The sequence below is a fragment of the Gracilinanus agilis genome, chromosome 4 (genome assembly GCF_016433145.1).
Source record: "Gracilinanus agilis isolate LMUSP501 chromosome 4, AgileGrace, whole genome shotgun sequence".
NCBI lineage: Eukaryota > Metazoa > Chordata > Mammalia > Didelphimorphia > Didelphidae > Gracilinanus > Gracilinanus agilis.
Window position 1 is genome coordinate 96,241,622 of NC_058133.1, and position 21,533 is coordinate 96,263,154.

General features: G+C 32.9%; 1 pseudogene; it reads right to left on the reverse strand.

Moving 5' to 3' along the window:
• Nucleotides 1-6,914: 6,914 nt before the first annotated feature.
• On the reverse strand, nucleotides 6,915-7,304 carry LOC123245937 (annotated as a pseudogene).
• Between the last annotated feature and the right edge of the window lie 14,229 nt (nucleotides 7,305-21,533).

Consider the following 21,533-nt stretch of genomic DNA (forward strand, 5'->3'; position numbering starts at 1 on the left):
ATTGGGGACGTAGACTCGAAACTACCACACCAATGCAACTATCAACAATTGGGAAATAGGTCTTGATCAATGACACATGCTAAAACCATTGGAAATGCACATTGGCTATGGGGGGAAGTCAGGGGGTGAAGGGGAAAGTAAGAGCATGAATCATGTAACTATGTTAACTTTTCTAAAAAATAAATATTATTAAATGTTAAAAAATAAAATAAAATGCATTTAACTTGCTTCCAGATTCCAGGATTTTTTTCAGCTAGAGTAATTTTATTATTGCCATTATGTTTCTGGTTTTAACATATATATGTGTGTGTAAGATGTATACATATATACATGTAAATGTATATATAAATGTATATATATATATATATATATATATATACCCATGAAAATAATGAATCAGGGAGACATGAGGCAATTTCTGATGATTCTGGCCCACATAAAAAGATAATGATAGTTAATTTAGATCCTGCAACTAATAGCAACTAAGCCATGTGATAGAAGAAGGAAGACACATAAGCTAGTATGTTTACAAATGTCTTCCCCTTTTCATTCTGCTACTTCTGGATTCCCTGATTGACAGATAACCTATAGGAGATCTAGCTAGTCCCATCACTGCAGCTCCAGGATAATCAGTAAAAAGAGCAAGTGATAATGAAGAAACGATGATCATAGAAGTGATCTATATCCAGAAGCAGAGGTAGAGATAAAAGGACTGAGATATGAGGAACTCAAGTGGTAAGACCACAACCATTCTAAATTCCACAGGCAGCAAGGTGACACAGTAGATAAACATTTGGTCTGATTTTCAGAAAGTAGAGTTCAGAAGTGACTTCAGATACTATTTGTGTAAACCTACATGAATTACTTAACCTCTGGCTGTCTCAGTTTTAACCCCTATATTACAGAATTGTTATGGAAATCAAATGTAAAATATTCAATGCAGTATCTGGCAAATAGTAGGCACATAATAATTGTTTATGAATTTCCTTCCCATTATACTGGTAAGCTGGAAAGGAAAACATTTCATCATGTAACTCATTTCCTGATTTCTTTAGTTTATAATTTATTACCTTGAGATGGTGCATAGAAAAATATACATATTTTGATTTTTATACATAAGGAATAGATACATGTGTGTTAAGTTTCCTCCTTCCACATTTAAAGGATAGAGAGGATAGACTGGCAGAGTTTTAGCTAATGATTCCACATAGAATTGATTGACATATTTTCTTTCATTTTTCACTTTGTTTAATGAACTATATGATCACAGTATGCCTAGGCTTTTCATATGTAAATGTAGAAGCTTACAAATATAAAGAAAATAGTCCAGGTGAAAGGTGGACTCATAAGCTATAAATAGCCTATAGATTTCACATTTCAGGATATCAGTAATATTCTCTTTTATTCTCTTGATGAATTCTTAACTAAGTTTCCAATGTGTACCCAACCTCTTAGCTTTCTTTCCTAGACAAAGATAATGCTACAGACTTTTAGGATGTTTCAGGGGAAAACTGATGAACTTCTGGGTTCTTCTTGGGTCAAAAAGAGGTTTTGTTTACCAGGAAATTTTAGATATTGAATTACCTCACTGTATAATTAATGCATTAATGGACACTGTCTCTATAGGCATAATAATGGTAGTGTTCAAACTACAGAATCAAGAGTATTATGGGAAAGGTCATGATGGATGTAAGTATGACACTGATGACATTACATTTACTTGTAATAGATTCGCTTTGGGAAGGAATTTCCAATTTTTTGCAATAGTTTTATTAACACATTGACACGTCAAACATTTTATGTATAGCAGTTATATTTTTAGCATTGTGTATTCAGGAACCTTAAAATCTTATGGGAAAGAAGGCAGATAATGCAAATTTCCCTCATAAATATTCCCAGTCTTGGCTTCTTAAAAAATTAAGGAAAGTGGAAAAGACAAATAAGAATATACTCCTACCCCCCACCATATAACTTGGTTAAATGATAATAATAATGATAATAATAATAATAATAAACTATAATGGAGAAAAATTGACTATCAGAAATCATTAATATTTCTTATTTGCAAAGATTTTCAGACTATTGAACTAATTTGAAATTATTAGCATATGCAACCTCTTCATTGTAGCAAAATAAAATTTTTATATACTGAGTAGAGTCTAAATTCCCTCTACCCAACCTCCCACATCCCCAAACATCTGATGATCAGATCTTCAGTGAAGTTTTGTTAGTGTTAGCTATTGTTCTCAGACCAGCTCTATCTTCATTATTACAGATCCTACATTTCAGCCCAAAAGATAGGATCTTTCAGAGTCTGTGTTCAATTAATATGGGCTTTAAGGACTGAGATCATTTCCATGCTGTTAATATTCTGGTATGTAGTACTTTGGGAAAAATTTTTCCTTTAAGAAATATTCATACATCAAATAATGTTTTTAAAAATATATTACTGTTCTTGATCAATGAACTCCTCAATAAAAAAATGGTAATTTAACTATTTCAAGTTGTTTAGAGCTAAACATTTAGGTCATAGATTTGGATAGAGTATTTAAGCTAGAGTAAGGAATACTTGTATTTGAATGTGGCTTCAGACCAGGGATGTACTGGCAAATATTCAACAAGCAAATAATCGTAGCATTAGTGATCTTTAAGCAGCTTTAAGGCCCAGAACACCCATGCTTCAGACACTATTTCTATGACCCAAGGCAAATTACTTAACCTCTGGCTACCACAGTTTCCTTATATAGAATATTGGGACAATTATAAAATTAGGGTTGCTTGTTTGGATCAAATGAGATAATATTTGTAAAGTGATTTATAAACATTAAAACACTATATAAATGTGAGTGGTGATGTGGTAGTGTTGGCAGGGGTGATAATGGAAGTAATTAAGAGTAGCATTAGTAGTAGAAGCAGTATGTAATAAGGTGTGTGGTAAATAAAACATCTATTAAAAACATTGTTCTTGATTTTTTATAGAGTAATGTTATGTATGTCTAGCTGATGATGGATTAGTAATTTCATTTGTGATAACATAACAGTTTTAGTACAATTTATTGAATTCTTAAGAACAGACTGGTTATATTATTTTTTGAAATTATTATCAATGGATTAAAAATTGCTGGATAATGCCATGCACAGTGCTTGAAGATATACAAAGTGCTTTTATATAGATTATTTCATTCTATTCTCACAAAAAAACTATTGTTATAGGTGTAATATAGAAATAAATTTTCCCCATTTTATAGATTAAGTAACTGAGATTGGGAGAAATTGTGTCTTGACAATCATCACATAGCTAAGAAAGGTTAGAGAAAATATTTTAAATCACATCTCCCTCACTTCAATTCTACTACCCTTTTCCATGGCTCTTTTTTTAATTTTTATTATTTTTATTATTTTTATTATTTTTTATTTTAAACCCTTAACTTCTGTGTATTGACTTATAGGTGGAAGAGTGGTAATGGTAGGCAATGGGGGTCAAGTGACTTGCCCAGGGTCACACAGCTGGGAAGTGTCTGAGGCTGGATTTGAACCTAGGACCTCCTGTCTCTAGGCCTGGCTCTCAATCCACTGAGCTACCCAGCTGCCCCTCCATGGCTCTTAACAAGTTTGTCTAAACTGGTATCCTCTACACTATAGTTTACAATGTTACTAGAGCTGAGGAAGATGACAAGAGGGAGAGAAAAGGAAATAAATGAGTTGTGTAAGAGAAATTCAGTTTTAGGAGTGGAGCCCTCTTCAGTTCCCTTCATTATGTACTGATATCTGTTTATGATAATATTGAACATTTACTCAGGGAACAGGCTCATTTGCAGCTGTACATGGGTCTTAAGTACTGAATTCAACTGAAAACTATAAGTCAATGCTTTCATGCCTTTAGAAAAATAACTATATATTTGAACATTGCTCCTTAATGGGCTAATTAATTTATAACTATCATTATTTACTTTATATCAGGATACTTAAGTCCTCACAATTTCAGTTTTCTCATCTGTAAAATGAAGTTAATAATGTCTGGATATGATATCACACAATCCCGGAAGTCAGCATTTGAGGGACTCAAAATTGAAAGTATATATAAATGTATGTACATATATATCTATAATAATATACATATATGCATATTATTATCATGTGTATATATACATCTGTGTCAATATGTATATGTGTATACACCTTTTTTTCCCATTCCATATGCAGGCTGTGTCCTGGTCATGTTATTAAACCTCTCAAAGCACTGGGCTTTTGCACAGAAAGTGAGCTTCAATACTGGTAGAAAAAGTTCCCTTTTTAGGGAATTATAAATATAGTCCCTATGCCCTCTTCACTGAGAGGGGGTGGGGGGAGAGAGAGAGAGAGAGAGAGAGAGAGACAGACAGACAGAGAGACAGAGAGACAGAGAGAGAGAGACAGAGAGAGAGAGAGAGAGAGAGAGTGAGTGAGTCACACTGACTCTAGCGAAAATTCTAAATAACATGAACAAAGAACAAATTAATGACATCTTCTTGCAAAAAAAAGACAAGGAAAATATATTTCACTTTTCTACATTTCTGTATCTACAACAAATTCTATCATTACTTTCATATTGTTTTTCAAGCATACAAACAGTAGTGTAAAACATTCAATTTAAGAGTGACACTAGTTGCTTTCCCCTCATGCATAATAGCGTTTTCCCATTTCCTTTTAAGATAGCTGTAGAGTTTCCTATTTAATAGCAGGTCTATTGAAATAAACAATAGGAAAATTTAAATAAGATTCATTTGAGTCAGGAACAAATAAATATCTGGTCAAATATTTACTATGGTAGAAATTCTTTAGTTGATGAGACTACAATACTGCTGGTGATTTTTCCCTGCTTGAATCTAGTCCTCCTTCAAAGTGAAATTCAACTCGGGTTTATCATCAAGGCATGGAAATGAAGATGGTTTCTTTAAAGATGCCCTTATGGAATGGGAACTTTGAAAGTTCTTCCAAAGTAAAGAAACTTAAAATGTGAGCCTGCCAATAATTTCAAACAAATACAGACCTAGCTAAATGGAGGCTTATCAAGAGAATATTGAACATCAATAATGATTTTTTTTCTTTTTCTTGCTCTATAAGCCCCTTTTACACTTATTATGGAAATATACATATCCAGGCAAATTTCATCTGGGCCATGCATTCTACTCTCTGTATCTTCCTTGGTTATGAAAACCATGAGAAAACATGAAAGGATGGGGTAATAGATAAAACACTGATACAGTAATTAGGAAGGCTTGGGTTTAAATTTTCTCTTAGACACGAAGTATGTGGTTCTGAGCAACACAGGCTCTCTGTACCTTAATTTCCTCATGTGTAAAATGAGATGGTTGAAACCTCTAAATTTCTGCTTCATTGATATAATCCTACAAAATTAGATTGGTCTAATGGGAGGACCATAAGACTCATAGACAAGATATTTATGTTTTAGTCCTGGTTCTCTCATTAAGGAACTGTGGGCCTGCAAATAATTTGCTTAATCACTCTGTGTTTCATCAGTGAAAACTGAATATTAATATGTCCTAGTTACTTCAAATTACTGTTTAGATAGAAGAGAAAAAATTTAGGAGTTTTCTTTGAAAAATATTAAAATTTTCAATGAATGTAAGTTTTTTTTTATAATTAGTGTGATACTCAGAAAGCTGACTATCATACCAATTTGTTAGGCCTTTTTTTCTTCTTAAAATCATGACATTATGAAAAATTCTAATAAAGATATATACTTCTTTGCCACTACAAAATGAGATGCTATACCTATTTTTGTAAGTATAGATCCTATTTCTTCTCCTTTGATATCTTGAGGTATAGACCTCAGAGTGGTTTTGCTGGGTCAAAGAATAGTTCTATGGTCCTTTGGGCATAGTTCCAGAATGTTTGGATAAGCTAACAATAACCAACAACTTATAAATGTACCTATTTTCTCCTAGTGCTCCCACAATTTGTCATTTTTGATAGATGTGAGTGATACTTCATAATTGTTTTAATTTTCCTTTCTTTAATCCATAGTAACATGGCATTTTCATATGACTACAAATAGTTTTGATTTCTTCTGAAAACTGCCTGTTCATATGCTTTGATCATTTATCAATTGGGAAATGGCTTATATTTTTATAAATTTAACTCAGTTCACTCTAAATTTGAGAAAAGACGTCTTTATTAGAAAAATATGCTATAAATTTTACATTACTTTATTGTCTTTGAAATCTATTAGAAAAAATATAATGTGCATGATTATGTCTTTTACTTAGATATACTTTTCCTTTTGCTTTGAGATCATGATTGCTACCCCTGCTTTTATTCACTTCTGCTGGAGCATATTTGCTTCTACTCCAAGAGTTTATTTCACATTTGGGTGTGTTCATTTCTCAAGGGTGTCTCTTATAAACAACATATTGTTGGATTCTGGATTTCTAATTCATTCTCCAACATGCTAAGATTTTATGGATAAACTTATGTTGTTCACATTCAATTATAATTACTATGCATTACTCTCCATCCTATTTTCTTTTTTGTTGTTTTTTCTAGAAAAAAAATTATTGCCTTATTTCTTTCAAAATGGTAGGTACTTCAGAAAAGGACTGGTGTTTACAGGTGTATATATAGGTCAGAAAACACAGAAGAAAATCCATAGCAAAGATGATCATCCCTGTTGTCCCTGACTTCTGAAAAGGAAAATTCTGTTACTACCATCTGACCATAAATGGGCAAGATTCTTTAAAAAATTCATATTATTACCTTTCAAGAAGACATGGTATTTGTTATGATCCCAAATTCCATAAATGCATACATAGTCATCAAGTTTACTTGGAAGATAGGGATTTCTCTGCATAGGAATATTTTTGATTTTGTTTTGTATTGTTTTTTTTGTAGGGCTTTTTTCTGTAACAACTAGCTCATTTCTGAAAAAGAAATTGATCAATAAATTCATTTTGTTCTGCTTCAAACTTTACACAGAGCTTCATATTCAACCCAATATCTTTCTACCTACATTTCCTTCTCTGCTCTTAGAACCTAGAGCTGCTACTGCTGGGTTTCCCTTTGCTTTGTTTTGGATTTAAACAAATTGTGTGCTCCAATTGTCTTAATCTTCGCATTTTTTGCTTTTTTTGCAAGTTAGGGCACAAGCTGAACTAGGCCACCTACTATTTTCTAAAACCGACTATGTTGTACACAAAGTCCTTGCATTCCTTCTTGTGTTCTATCGTCTGCTTAATCACCTCAGGGTCCAACTCTCAAAACCTGTTCAGCTCATTAAAGTGAAGGCCTGTATGACTCAACATCATATTTTCTTCTGTTTATACTTCTCTTTTTCTCTTTTTACTTCATCCCTTCTCAAAAGTTGATTTTTTGACCACTTACTTAATCTGCCCTCATTTTTATCATTCCCTCAAATCTCTTATCCTCCTCTCATTCTAATTCTGTATTAGGCACAATATATTTCTATACCCAGCTAGCATATTATATATAATACACATATATTTATGCATGCACACATACACACGAGAGAGAGAAAGAGAGAGAGAGAGAGAGAGGGGGGGGGGGGAGACAGAGACAGAGACAGAGAGACAGAGAGACAGAGAGAGAAAACGTATACTTTTTTCTCTTTTGAACCAATCCCAATGAGAGTGAGGTTCAAATATTGCCCAGGAATCCCCCTGCTAGCATTTTAACTCCACTATAAAAGCTCTTCCTTGCATATCTCTTTTTATGTAATGAAAATTTCCCTATTCTATCTCTTCCCTTTCACCTTCTCTCCATGCATCCTTCTTTCTCACCCCTTCATTATTTTTGGAGATGATCCCAACAAAATCAACTCACACCCATATCCTCTGTCTATGTAGATTCCTTCTAACTAATATAATAATGATAAAATTCTTAGGAGTTACACTTAACACCTTCCCACATAGGAATATAAGCAGTTTAATTTTTCTGAGACCCTCATAATTTCTTTTTCATGTTTCCCCTTTTATGCTTCAATTGAGTCTTCTGTTTGAATATTCATTGTCTAATCAGATCTGAACTTTTCATCATGAATGTTTGAAATCCCACTATTTTTATCAAACATTTATTTTTGCCCTGAAGGATTATATTCAGTTTTGCTAGATAGGTTATTCTTTTCTGTAATTTTAATTTCTTCCAGAATATCATATTTCAAGCTCTTTACTCCTTCAATTTAGAAACTGCTTAATCTTGCATAATGCTGATTGTGGCTCCATAATATTTGGACTATTTCTCTCTGGTTGCTTGACATATTTTCTTTTTGATCTGGGAACTATGGAATTTGGATGTTATATGACAAAGAGGTTTTTTCAAATTTCATTCTTATTTCAAGAGATGATTGGTGGATTCTACAAATTTCTAGTTTACTCATTTGTTTGACATTGGGATAGTTATCCCTTACAATTTCTTGAAGTAGGAAAACTATGAATTTTTTTCAATGTGGTTTTCAAGTAGTCCAATAATTGTTAAATTATCTCTCCTTGATCTATTTTCCATGTCAATAGTTCATTCAATGAGACCGTTGACATTTCTATTTTTCCAATCTTTTGACTTTATTTTTATTGATTCTTAGTATTTCATAGAAGTATTAGCTTATACTTGCTTAATTCTAATTTTTACAAGTTCTTTTATTCAGTGATTTTTATATTTCTTTTTCCACTTGGACTAGTCTACTTTCTATTTTTTAATTTTTTTTTACATTTTAATTTTTTTTAACAATTACATGTAATAACAAAATTCCAAATAAGTTTTCTGAAATTATATGATCCAATTGTTTCCATCTATCCTTTCCCCCTCCCTCCCAGACCTGGCAAGCAATTCAATTTGGGTCTTAGAGATATTATCACATGAAACATTTCTGTTTTTCATTTTTGTAAGTGTATAATCTTATAAAACCAAAACATACATCCAAATAAAGAAGTGAAAAATCATATGCTTTTATCTGCATTCCTACTCTAAGAGCTCTTTCTCAGGAGGCAGATAGCATTCTTCATCATAAGTCCCTCATAATTATCCTACATCATTGTACTGCTGATATTATTTGTCTCTCCAATTTGATCATTTCACAGTATTGTTGTCATTGTATACAATATTCTCCTGATTCTGCTTATTTCACTCTGCATCAGTTCATGTAGGTCTAACCAGCTCTTTCAGAAATCATTCTGTTCATTATTCCCTACAACATAATGGTATTCCATCACCATCAGATACCACAATTTATTCAGGCATTCCCCAACTGATTGGCATCCCTTTAATTTTAAATTCTTTGCTACTACAAAAAGAGCAGCTGTAAATATTTTTATGGTACAAGTAAGTTATTTCACATTTTTTTTATTTCTTTTGGATATAGTACTAGTAGTGGTATTTATTGCTAGATCAAAGAGTATGCATTATTTATTGCCTTTTGGGCATAATTCCAAATTGCCTTCCAGAATGGTTGAATCAGCTCATGACTCCACCATCAATCCATTAGTATCCCAATTTCGCCATATCCCCTCCAATATTTATAATTTTCTTTCACTGTCATATTGGCCAGTCTGATAGGTGTAAGTTGGTACCTCAGAGCTGTTAAAACTTGCATTTTTTTCTAATCAAGTGTGCTTTAGAACATTTTTCATATGATTATCAATAATGTTTATTTCTTCATCTGAAAACTGTCTATTCATATCCTTTGGCCATATTCAATTGAGAAATGGCTTGGATTCTTATAAATTTGACTTAATTATTTATGTATTTGAGAAATGAGACCTTTATTAGAGAAATTTGTTATAAAATTTTTCCCAGTTTTTTGTTTCCCCTCTAATCCCAGTTTCATTGGTTTTGTTTGTACAAAAATGTTTTAATTTAATATAATGAATATTATTCATTTTACATCTTATAATGTTCTCTATCTATTCTTTTGTCATAAATTCTTCCCTTCTACATAAATATGACACAGACAATATTCTAAGTTCCCCTAATGTATATCAAATATCATGTTTTATGTCTAAATCATATATAGATTTTTGACCTTATCTTGCTATAAGGTGTGAGATACTGATTTATACCTAATTTTTCCATACTGTTTTAAAATTTTTCTAGAAGTTTTTGTCAAATAGTGAATTCTTATCTCAAAAGCAGGGCTCTTTTGATTTATCAAACATGAGATTGATGAGGTCCTTTCACCCTAATCTATTCCATTGATCTACATGTTTTAGCCAGTACAGATTGTGTTAAAGATTATTGCCTTATAGTACAGTTAAAGATCTACTACTACTAGGCCACAATCCTTTATTTTTTCATTAGTTTGTTTGATATCTTTGGCTCTTCCAGATAGATTTTATTATTATTTTTTCTATTTCTATAAAATATTTTTGTTAATTTGATTGGTATGGTACTGAATAGTAAAATACTTTAGGTAGGATTGTAATTTTTATTATATTAGACCAGCCTACCCATGAACAATTAATGTATTTCAAATTGTTTAGATCTTCCTTTATTTCTGTGAAAAATATTTCTAATTGTGTTGACATAATTCCTGTGTTTGTTTTGTAAAATATATTCTCAAGTATTTATATTGTCTAGAGTGATTTTTAAATGGAATTTCTTTTTCTAACTTTGCTGCTAGGTTTTGTTGGAAATATATACAAATATTAATGAATTATATGGATTCATTTTGTATCCTGCAACATCACTAAAGCCATTAATTATTTCACCTAGTTTTTTAGTTCATTCTCTAGGATTATCTTAGCATATCATCATTTAATCTACAGTGAACGTTTAGTTTCCTCATTGTCTGCTTTAGGTCATTCAATTTCTTTTTTCTCTCTTATTGTTAAAGCTAGCACTTCTAATGCAGTATTATATAATAGTGGTGATAATAGACATTGAAGAATTAGTTTCATTCCCAATTAATTATAATATGTCTTTCCATGAACCATTATTAATTATAATTTTGCATAATTATCCTAAAATCCAAAGCTTAAGATCTTTTAAAGCAATTTTGGAAAAAATATCACCAACACCCAAACCAGGAAAATGGATTTTCTGGAGAAGATGTCATAGGACTGTCTACAGAAATCACAAACTACATTAAGAAATGCACAGTGAACTTTTGGATATAATGAACTGAACTGAAGGGGACTGAATGTATCATTTATTCTGACTGTAAACTCTAATGCCAAAGGGGAGCACCACCTAATTAGCTTTTTGTCAGTGCATCTATCAATCATTTTTTTTCCTTCTTTTTTTCCATTATTCCCCAAATTGTTATAATTCCCTCTATGTAAGGTGCAATATTTTATATCTGCTAGTAAAAGAATCTTAGGTGTATAGATTCCATACGTGGAATGATTCTTTGGGGAGACCTGACATGTTAATCTCCTAAAAAAAAATCCAAGTAAGGAGATTTAACATGCTAGTTTCCCAAAGAATCAGAAGAGTGATTGTATGAAGGAAATCATGGGGTGGATTGGGTCACAAGGATAGAATGGCAGTCTGAAAAAGGTAGCAATAGAGTCAAGAGATCATGAGACAGGGGTAGGGTGGATGTCTCCTGCACTGTACATTAGACTGTCTCCCTGGGCAACCCAGGCAAAATAGAAAGCCACGGTTGACTCCTAAGACATGATGTGTAAGAGTTAGTGGGCAGAAAAAAAGTTTGATAAACTGAGGCAAGAGTAGATTTCATTCTCTTCTTTTCCATGTTTGTTGCTGCCTGCACTTCCCTGTCAGTATGGCTGGGGGACCTGATGGCGTCCACAGAATAGCAAGCTAAATGGAGGAGCAAGGAAAGTAATCTACATATCTCTCTCCTATTTTTTCATCTTTTTTTTCTTTACTACTTTTGATTGAATAAAAATATTAATTTGCACCCAGTCTCATAATTTTCCCTCTCATAATTTTATAGCATTATGATATAAAATTTGCATTTATTATTTTTGCTTTTGGTTTTGAAGTTATTATGCCATAGTACATGGTCAATTTTTGTGTATATACCATGCACTGCTGAAAAGAAGGTATGTTCCTTTTTATCCTTATTCAATTTTTTCCAGATATATATTAAATTTAAATTTTCTAAAATATCATTCACTACTTTTACTTATTTCTTGTTTATTTTTAGTACATTTATTTGGTTCTATTAGGGAAAGGTTGAGATTCCCCCACTAGTTTAACCTTACTGTTTATTTCCTCCTTAAGCTTTTTTATTTTATTCATTAAAAATCTGGAGACTATAACATTTGATTTATATATGTTAAGAACTCATATTACTTCATTGTCTATTCTACATTTTATCAAGATGTAATTACCTTAGCTAACTCTTTTAATTGGATCTATTTTTGCTTTAGGCTTTCTGAGATTATGATTGTGCTACCTGATTTTTTATCTCAGTTGAAGCCCAAAGGATTAAGCTCCAGGTCCTTACCTTTAATCTATGTGTGTCTATCTATCTCAAATGTGTTTCTTGTAAACAACTTAAGGTAGGATTCTGGTCTTTAATTCACTCTGCTCTCTGCTTCCATTTTATGGGTGAGTTCATCCCATTTACATTCACAGTTATGATTGCTATAGGACTATCCCCTTTCTTGTTTTCCTCTTTTAATCCAGCCTTTTCTCCTTTTATTCTTTCCCTCCACACTAGTGTTTTGTTTTTAATCATTCCCCCACTTCCCCTCACTTATATTACCCCCCTTCCTACAACCATCCCTCTTATTCTCTTCCTACTTCTCTCTAGTATCTTTAAATAATCCCCCAACCTTCATGCCCCTTACATTACTCTCCTTTCCACCATTGCCTATCTTATTCCTCTTCTACTTCTCTAGAGGGTAAGATAGGATTCTATATTCCAATGAATCTGGCTTCCTTCTCTGAGCCAATTCCAATGAGAGTAAGTTTTAAGTATTACCCATCAAAGCCCTCAATCCTCCCTCCACTGTAATAGGTTTTCACCTCATGCCCCTTTATGTGATGTAATTTACCCTATTTCTCTCAGTGGAATCCTGTTTTTCAACCCGTGTGTGTGTGTGTGTGTGTGTGTGTGTGTGTGTGTGTGTGTGTGTGATTCCTCCTAAATTGCATATTACCTCAACTTCTGTCCATAAGTATTTCTTCTAGCTACTACGAAAATGATAAAACATTTTAAGATTTATAAATAACATTTTTCCATGTAGGAATATAAACAATTTCTCTTTATTAATTGTTACTCTTTCTTATTTATCTTTTTATGCTTCTCTTGAATTTAATATTTGGACAACAAATTTCCTCTTTAGGTCTGGTCTTCAGAAATCCTTGGAAATCTCCTACTTTTATCAAATGATCATACTTTCCCTTGAAAGAATGTAGTCAGTCTTGATGGGTAAGTGAGTCTTGGCTGTAAACTCAGTTCCGTTGCCTTCTGGTACATCATATCCCTATCAGTGGTATAGTTATAGTAAGAAGTTCAAAATTAGCATAAATCATTCACATTGCATTAATTTACTTCTATCATCTCAGTGACCAGTAAGAATTACTTATTGAGCATATCCCAATGGTTATATGATACAACTTAAACTCATAATTAACATCTTTGAATATATGTATATATATATATATATCTGCATATATATAATCATATGGCTTACTCAGATTAAATTTTAATGTTATAATATATCAAACTAATATTAGTGTTATTCATTTATGAGAGATAAAGAAGTTCACTGAGTGAATAAGAAAGAAATAAAATGATTGATTGGACAAAGTCAAGCAAATGGGAACTTTGACTACTAGGACCCAAGGAATTCACAATATAATTAATCTGGGAACCAGATATAAAGATAAGGAATCAGGTTCCTCAAAATAAACCAGGCTTAAAGGGGGAGAAGAGTTTCTCTTTCCCCTCACACCTTCCATCTGCCATTTCACTTTGAAGAACAAGTTAACCAGTAGAAGACATTGGCACTAGAGAGGATGGGGGTAAGGGAGACAGACAGAGAGAGAGAGAGAAAGACAGAGTCAGAGAGACAGACAGACAGAGAATTTACATTCAAACATCTTGAGAAGTGAGTACTCAAAGCAAGGATCAACTTCAAGGAATGGGATCACCAGCCACAAAGACAAGAGGTAGCTATGAAAATAAATAAACCTTGAAAATTCAGCTGAGCATCTACCAAGCAGAGAAGATGTATCCAAGGAAAGCTGCATAATGACTGATTCTACAAAGAGGAAAAGGACTTCCTGGATTTGCAATACCAGGAGTTTTAAATTGCTTTTGCCACAACACAGAACCTACAAAGGTGCCTCACCATGAATCTATTTCTCTCATGGATGTTGTTTTTCTGTGGGAAAATATACAACCAGGTTGAGAGGGGTAAATGTTTTGTGGATATTGTTTTTATTCTATCATCTTTTATAAAGCACTTCTACTAAGGGCTAATTTTATCTTTTGTCTGATTTTTAATAGGAAGCATGCAAATAGAGGCAAAATCTGTGCTATTAACATAGTACCATGGACTGTCTACCATGCTTGGATTGCTCTACCACTTTATAATTGCTTCTTGGTTTCTTGGCTTCCCAAAAATCTCAAATATACTCTTGTCTTTTGCAAGAAGTCCCTTTATCTTATTGCCTTTCCTTTGAAGTTAAATCTAATTTATCTTTCTGGTACATAGCTAGTTTGAGCATAATTGTTTTTATATTATCCTGTCCATTAAATTGTAAGTCCCTTGAAAACAGGAACTGTTTATGCTATGCTTTATATCTCTAGCACATTGTAGAGACTTGGGTACATTGTAGTTAATTAATAAAAAATTTATCGACTTGGGTTAAATGAAATAGTTCTAAAACATTACATTTATTCTGAAACTAAGTTGAGATATTCGTTAGTTTTGCTATACTATATGTTGAATTTTTTTAGTTGTACTTTATTATAAAAATGGCTCATTGGATAGGGTAAAGAGTAAGAATATATTAAAAAACAGAGGTGTGATACAGCCATGCCACTGCTGTATTTGTACTCCAAAGAGATAACAAGGAAAAATACATGTACAAAAATATTTATAGCCATATGCTTGGTGGTAGTAAAAAAAATAGAAAATGAGAGGGTTTCCATCAATTGGGGGATGGCTGAACAAATTTTTGTATCTGATGGTGATGGAATACTTTTGTGCTGAAAGGAACAATGAACTGGAGGAATTCCATGTGAACTGGAATGACCTCCAGGAATTGATGCAGAGCTAAAGGAGTAGAACCAGGAGAACATTGTACACAAAGACTGATACACTGTGCACAGAGACCGTGGTACAATTGAATGTAATGGACTTCTCTACTAGCAGCAATGCAATAATCCAGGTCAATTCTGAGGCACTTATGAGAGAGAATGCTATCCATATCAGAGAAAAAAACTGTGGGAGTAGAAACACAGAAGAAAAACATTTGCTCGATCACATGGTTTGATGGTGATATGATTGGGGATGTAGACTCTAAATCAGTGATTCCCAAAGTGGGCTCTACCACCCCCTGTTGGGTGCTGCAGCAATCCAGGAGGGTGCTGATGGCCACAGGTGCATTTATCTTTCCTATTAATTGCTATTAAAATTTTAAAAAAATAATTTCCAGGGGGCTAAGTAATATTTTTTTTGGAAACAGGGCAGTAGGCCAAAACAGTTTAGGAACCACTGCTCTAAATGATCACTCTACTGGAAATATTAACAATATGGAAATAGGTTTTCATCAATGATACATGTAAAATCCAGTGGAATTGCTCATTGGTTACTGGTGGGGGGGAGGGAAGAAAGGAGGGAAAGAACATAAATCATGGAAACATGGACAAATATTCTAAATTAATAAATTCAATTAATCAGTTAATTAAAAATAGAAAAAACAAATATGGGGAAAACAGAGGTGTTTATTTGTGTTGCTTTTACAAAAAAAATTGAATTTGAATAGCAAGACAGAATAGAGTAGTAGAAAGAGGATATAATATAAACCCAAAGGCATAGATCAGTATTGGCAAAATCTAGCACACATGCAGAGGCTGCACTTGGGGAGCTGCTCCAATCCCAGTCTTTCTGGGACTCAAGAACATTTTTTGCATGCCCCTCCCCTCTTTCCAGTTGCCCAAAGTAAGCATTTCCTCCCTCACCTCTCTCTGGTAATATAGGGGCTCACAGAGCTTGAGTTTGCCGTCTGGCCACTCAAACTAGGAAAAAGTTATTCAAAACTGGTATAGATGTTAGACAAAGTTCTACATTCTGTATAACGGCACATAAGTTGTTATTCTTCCCTGAACCTTGGTTTGGTACTCCATATAATGAGGAGATTAGACTAAAATAATTTCTCTTTTTCTTCTACAATTGTATAATTTCTGGTTGATTTCAGTTAATTGTGTTATGGTTGAAAAGATTTTATTATGAATTGGAAGGCTTTTTAAATGAAAAATCAATTATTTTAAAAATCACTAATTGAATACAATTAAATTTTGACAAAAAACAATAAGTTTCTTCATGAGATCTGGTCACAACCTCAATTTCAGCACTATCTGAAAGAATTTGGCTAGCCTGAAGCATCCACATAATTTTGCCAATTTTACTTTCTCTTTATATGTGGAAATTTTACCTGTGTGTTTTAGAGAATGAATTTGAATCAAATTAAAAAAAAACCTCTGAGCAATGTCTTCATTTTCTTAAATATTTTTATCTATATCCCAAAACCTCTGAGCAATGTCTTCATTTTCTTAAATATTTTTATCTATATCCTTTTTTATTAAAGTCACTAAGCCTTCCCTTGCTAAATTATGATTTTCAGAAGGAATTTAAAATTGTTGCAATCAGAACCTCCAGTTAAACCAAAAGACTATGGTCTCTCCTTGAATTTCATTACCATATAGAAATCAATTAAGCCAATACAGAAAAATCTCCTTAAAGGAATTTGATTTAGAACTCTTCTTCCTAGTCTCCTATCCTTCTCTCTTAGTACCACCATGGAAAAGAAAATAAAAGTAAGTTGAGACCACTGAAGCCTTGTACTTTAAAGAAATAAGTTGCAAATTGCAAAGTCACCCCAGGGGAGGCAATTAAACAGAACAGATGCTCTTGACCTGCTTTTCATGCATACTTCTTATATATTTATTTTGCTACTACCTGGGTGATTAATTTAATTCTATCTTGCTGGCAGTGTTATTTTACCATTAGCAATTCAGTTTAGCATCTGAATAAACTATCTGCCATTACAGAGTGGTCTAGAAACATAACCAGTTATAACTAAAACCTCAGTGGCCATACTAAATGAAAAATGCATTAATATTGGGCTTACGACTCTACATGTACATCCCACTTCATTATGAAGGAAAGAAGTCAGCAAATCTGCCATCTGTCAGCATTTTCCCTCCTGTATGCCCCATTCTTGCTCCTACTGGTTCACCTGTGAGCTGAATACTCATAAACATAGTGTTCCACAATGCCATTATGTTCCAGTCTGCTGCTTTAACTAAAATTTTTGGAAAACTATTTGCCTTACTTTCTTTTTTTACATCATACAAATATTTTTCTTTATACCAGGATGTAATTCCTCAAGCACCAGTGGAATTATCAATTTAACTTAACTTCTATTGCCAAAAAATGAAATAAAATTCAAATATTTACAGAATCAGTGCTTTAAGAGAGCTGCAAAGGATAGTGGATTTAATTTTAAGTTCTAAAAGCAATATTATTTCTCAGGGCATATGCCTTCCTAAATAACAGCAATGAAGTGATGTGACCCTAACCCAGTTGTGAGAGAGGGCAGGGAAGATTAAAAAAATGATGAAAGTGAAGGAAATCAATGAAAATGATGTTAAATGTTTAAGGCTAAAGGTAGATTTCCTTTTCTGACTTGATTTAATCATGCTGACTGTATTAACTACTTCATGATTTCCTCTCAGAGACTTCAGCATTTTAAAATTAACTGAAATGCAATTATACTGTTTTATCTATTTCTATTCATTGTTGATAAAGTTACCTTCATAATAAAGCTTCAAAAGCCAAGTGTAACATTTTTGTGTTTATTGATAATGTTTTGAATAACTGGGTTGGGGAATAATTTTTAAAATGATTTGAAAATATATCATTTATTTCACTTGCCTAATTTGAGGTTTTAAAATTTGAAAATAAAATAGGAAGGGAGATATTAAAGAATCATAATAGCTTACGTTTAAATAGGGCCTTAATTTTTGTTGAAGGTTTCTTTTTAATAACCAGATGTGGTAAGAATTGCAAGAATTTCATTACCTTCATTTTATAGATAAAGATCTTGAGTTTCTGAGAAATTGTTACTTTCCACTGACTGCAAAACCAGTAAATATCTGAGATAAGATTTGAGCCCAAGTTTCCCAATTCCAGAATTGAATTCTGAGCCAACATAGGTAAAAGATACATCAATTTCAGTCAACATAAACAAAAGTGATAATAATTCACAAAAAAAGAACATATGATATGGAGGGAAAAGCTAATATTCCAGGAAAATATATTACAGATCAATGGGATGAGGTCTAGATGTAGAGTTGGATGACATGAGTTCCTTCCTGATTTACTAACTATGTGACTTGGGCAAGTCATTTAACCTCTCTAGGCCTGAGTTATCTTTTTTTTTAATAAAAAGAGAGACTTCCTTTAAGTGACCTCTTTGATCTCTCCTAGTTCCCAATCTATGCATTCCCATAATTAAAATAATTATGAGGTAGAAGTTTATTTTTAAAAAGAATATAATGAAAAAAATAATTTATAGCTTTTAGCTACACAGGTTTATTAGATAATTTTATAATAAAACATTTCTGAGAACTTATCATAAAATCTACCTGAAGCCAATTTTTTCAGCTTTGAGAACACTCATTAAAAAAGTGAAAATAATCACAAACCTCATTTTTATACACACATATGTATAAGCATGTATTTGTATATGGTTCAACTAATGTTTGTTTTTTTAATATTTGTTTATGGATTGACTATTTAATTGGGTTAGGGAGCTCTTTAGCTGATACTCAGAATGGTCTAAAATGTATAAGAACATCTAACTATTAGTTTATAGCTTGAAAATATGAAATTATATAAACAAAAGCAAAATCAGGAGAAACATTTTAAACTATTCAAATGTAATGAGTTATAAAGTTTAAAATTCCTGTGTAAGAACTCTCACAACAAAAAAGTATAAAGGGGAAAATTATGAAACTGGCCATAAATTTTATGATTTTATTATGATTTTATTGTTATACAGGAGAAGGAAAGGAAGATGAGAGAAAGAAAGAGAAAGTTATTACCCTAGAGAAGTTATTACCCTAATGTAACTTCCTTCCTGTTCTATAGCAGCTATGTGGGCATGGAAGTATACCCCAACATGGAAGTCCAAACATTGAAAATCCACTCTTGCCTCAATTTATCAAACTTTTTCTCCACCTACTGACTTTTACATGTCATGCCTCAGGAGTCAAATGTGATCTTTCTATTTTGCCTGGGCCATCCAGGGAGGCAGCCTAGGGGACATCTATCCTGCTTCCTGCTTTGTGTCTCATGATCCCTTATCTTTATTGCTGTCTTTTTCAGCTGACTACAATGATCACCAAAGCTTCCATTCTATCCTAATGATCACTATTCCTAGTGATCAAAATCCTCCCAATAATTTCCTTCATACAAAAGTAAGAAAATGGCTATATATGCCCATTTTTTCAGGTCAGGAAATTAAACCATTGAGAAGCTGATTGGCTTTTCTAAAAGTAAATATTAAATCTAGTGATGCTGGGAGGTAGAGAAGATTAGCATCAATAAGGTACAGTGGAAGCAGTGGTGGCATCTCTTATTAGTCCTTCTCTTTTTTTACTTTCTTTCCTTTTCTCTCTTTTTCTTCTCACTCTTTCTCCCACCTTTAATCAACTATTTATTGACTCTCTACGAGGTGCATGGCAATGTGATAGGCAAGATGAAGCTCAGCATTTTGTATTGACTATTGAAAAAAAGTTTATAAAGATAATAAAAGACATTCCCTAAACCCTTAAGTAATCTAAAAATCTAATAAGAGTTCCCTAGTTTTTGCACCAGTGTTAAATACCTCTTTGGAGATGAAAATAATGTGGAAAAATGATCTGTAGGCTTGAAAAATGAATTAAGCTACAGTAAGAAATATAAGGAAATACTACTTTATCCTCTAATGAAAATTTGATTTCATTTGTTAGATTGGGATTATGCAGTCTTTAAGAGCTTACATTATAGGTGTTATAAGGATGATATTAGAAAGTAAGTTATGTTATATTAATTTAGTGATAAGAAGTAGAGAAACTGACTTGAAAAGAATTGGAGTTATAAACAGATCTGAAACAGTGTCAGTTTAAAATATTTACAGTGTCTGGGAGAGGGGAAATGGTTTTTCTGTGACACCCTCTAAGTGAGGTAGTTACTCTGAGGGGGAGCAGTTCTCTCTCTCTCTCTCTCTCTCTCTCTCTCTCTCTCTCTCTCTCTCTCTCTCTCTCTCAGTGCTGGGAGCAGGTAACATCTTTTCTCTCTCTTGTCTGAGGTAAAAGGAAAGGAGGGAAAAACCTGAAGGAGCTAAGTGATTTTCCTTTTCCAACTTGGGAAACACTAGTGACTGTCTATTCCTTTTTCATAAACTGTTTTCATATCTGAGAAGACCAAAGAAAGACCTAGTCTTTGGTTGGGACTCTGAGTCCCCTAAGGTTCAGAGTCCTAACTTGGTTCTTGCTGAAGTTCAGCCAGCTGGTCTTTGTTATTTTTATGATTTCTTATGATGATAATAGTATTAGTTTTAATGTAGAATAGGAAAAAATTGGGTTAGTCAGATAAGGAAGGATCAGTGTAGCCTGTTGAAACAGGAGAAGTGGTTCCTTGCAAAAGCAGGGAGTTTTATTTGGGTAGAGTTAGAATCCCTTAGGATTAGATATCTTTTTTTACCATTATATTCTCAATAAATAGTTAATTTTTATATAACAAGAGCCTCCTTAGCACCCTTGTGCCTGGTCCTGAACAGAAGTTCACTTATGAGTTTCACTTCAATTATATAAACTGAAGATACTTTTTAAGTACAACAAGCAGAGTATCTAATCAGTTTATAATCAATAATCAATTTATTTAAATTTATTTTTACAGTGTTTGGCTAAAGGCCATTATATCAGGAGACATAATCTATCAGAAATCAGTCTACACTGCAGAGATTACCAGGGAACAGAACTAAAATAAATTATGACTGGACTTACATTAAAGGAATTACTTCCTGAGATAAATGGAGAAATTACTTCCTAAGACAAAATTTAATGTAAAGTTCCAGCCACAACAAAAAGTTCTCACAGGGGTTTAACCTATGAATGGGGAGCTAAAGACTGGAAAACAAGGATAAGTTAACAGGGGTTTAAAGGTTAGGGAAAAGAGACATGGATTGAACAAACAGATTGAGACACAGAGAGAAATCTTCAGCATGGTGTCAGCAGGCCACCTCACAGAGAGAGAGAGAGGGGAGGGGAGGGGAGAGAGAGAGAGAGAGAGAGAGAGAGAGAGAGAGAGAGAGAGAGAGAGAGAGAGAGA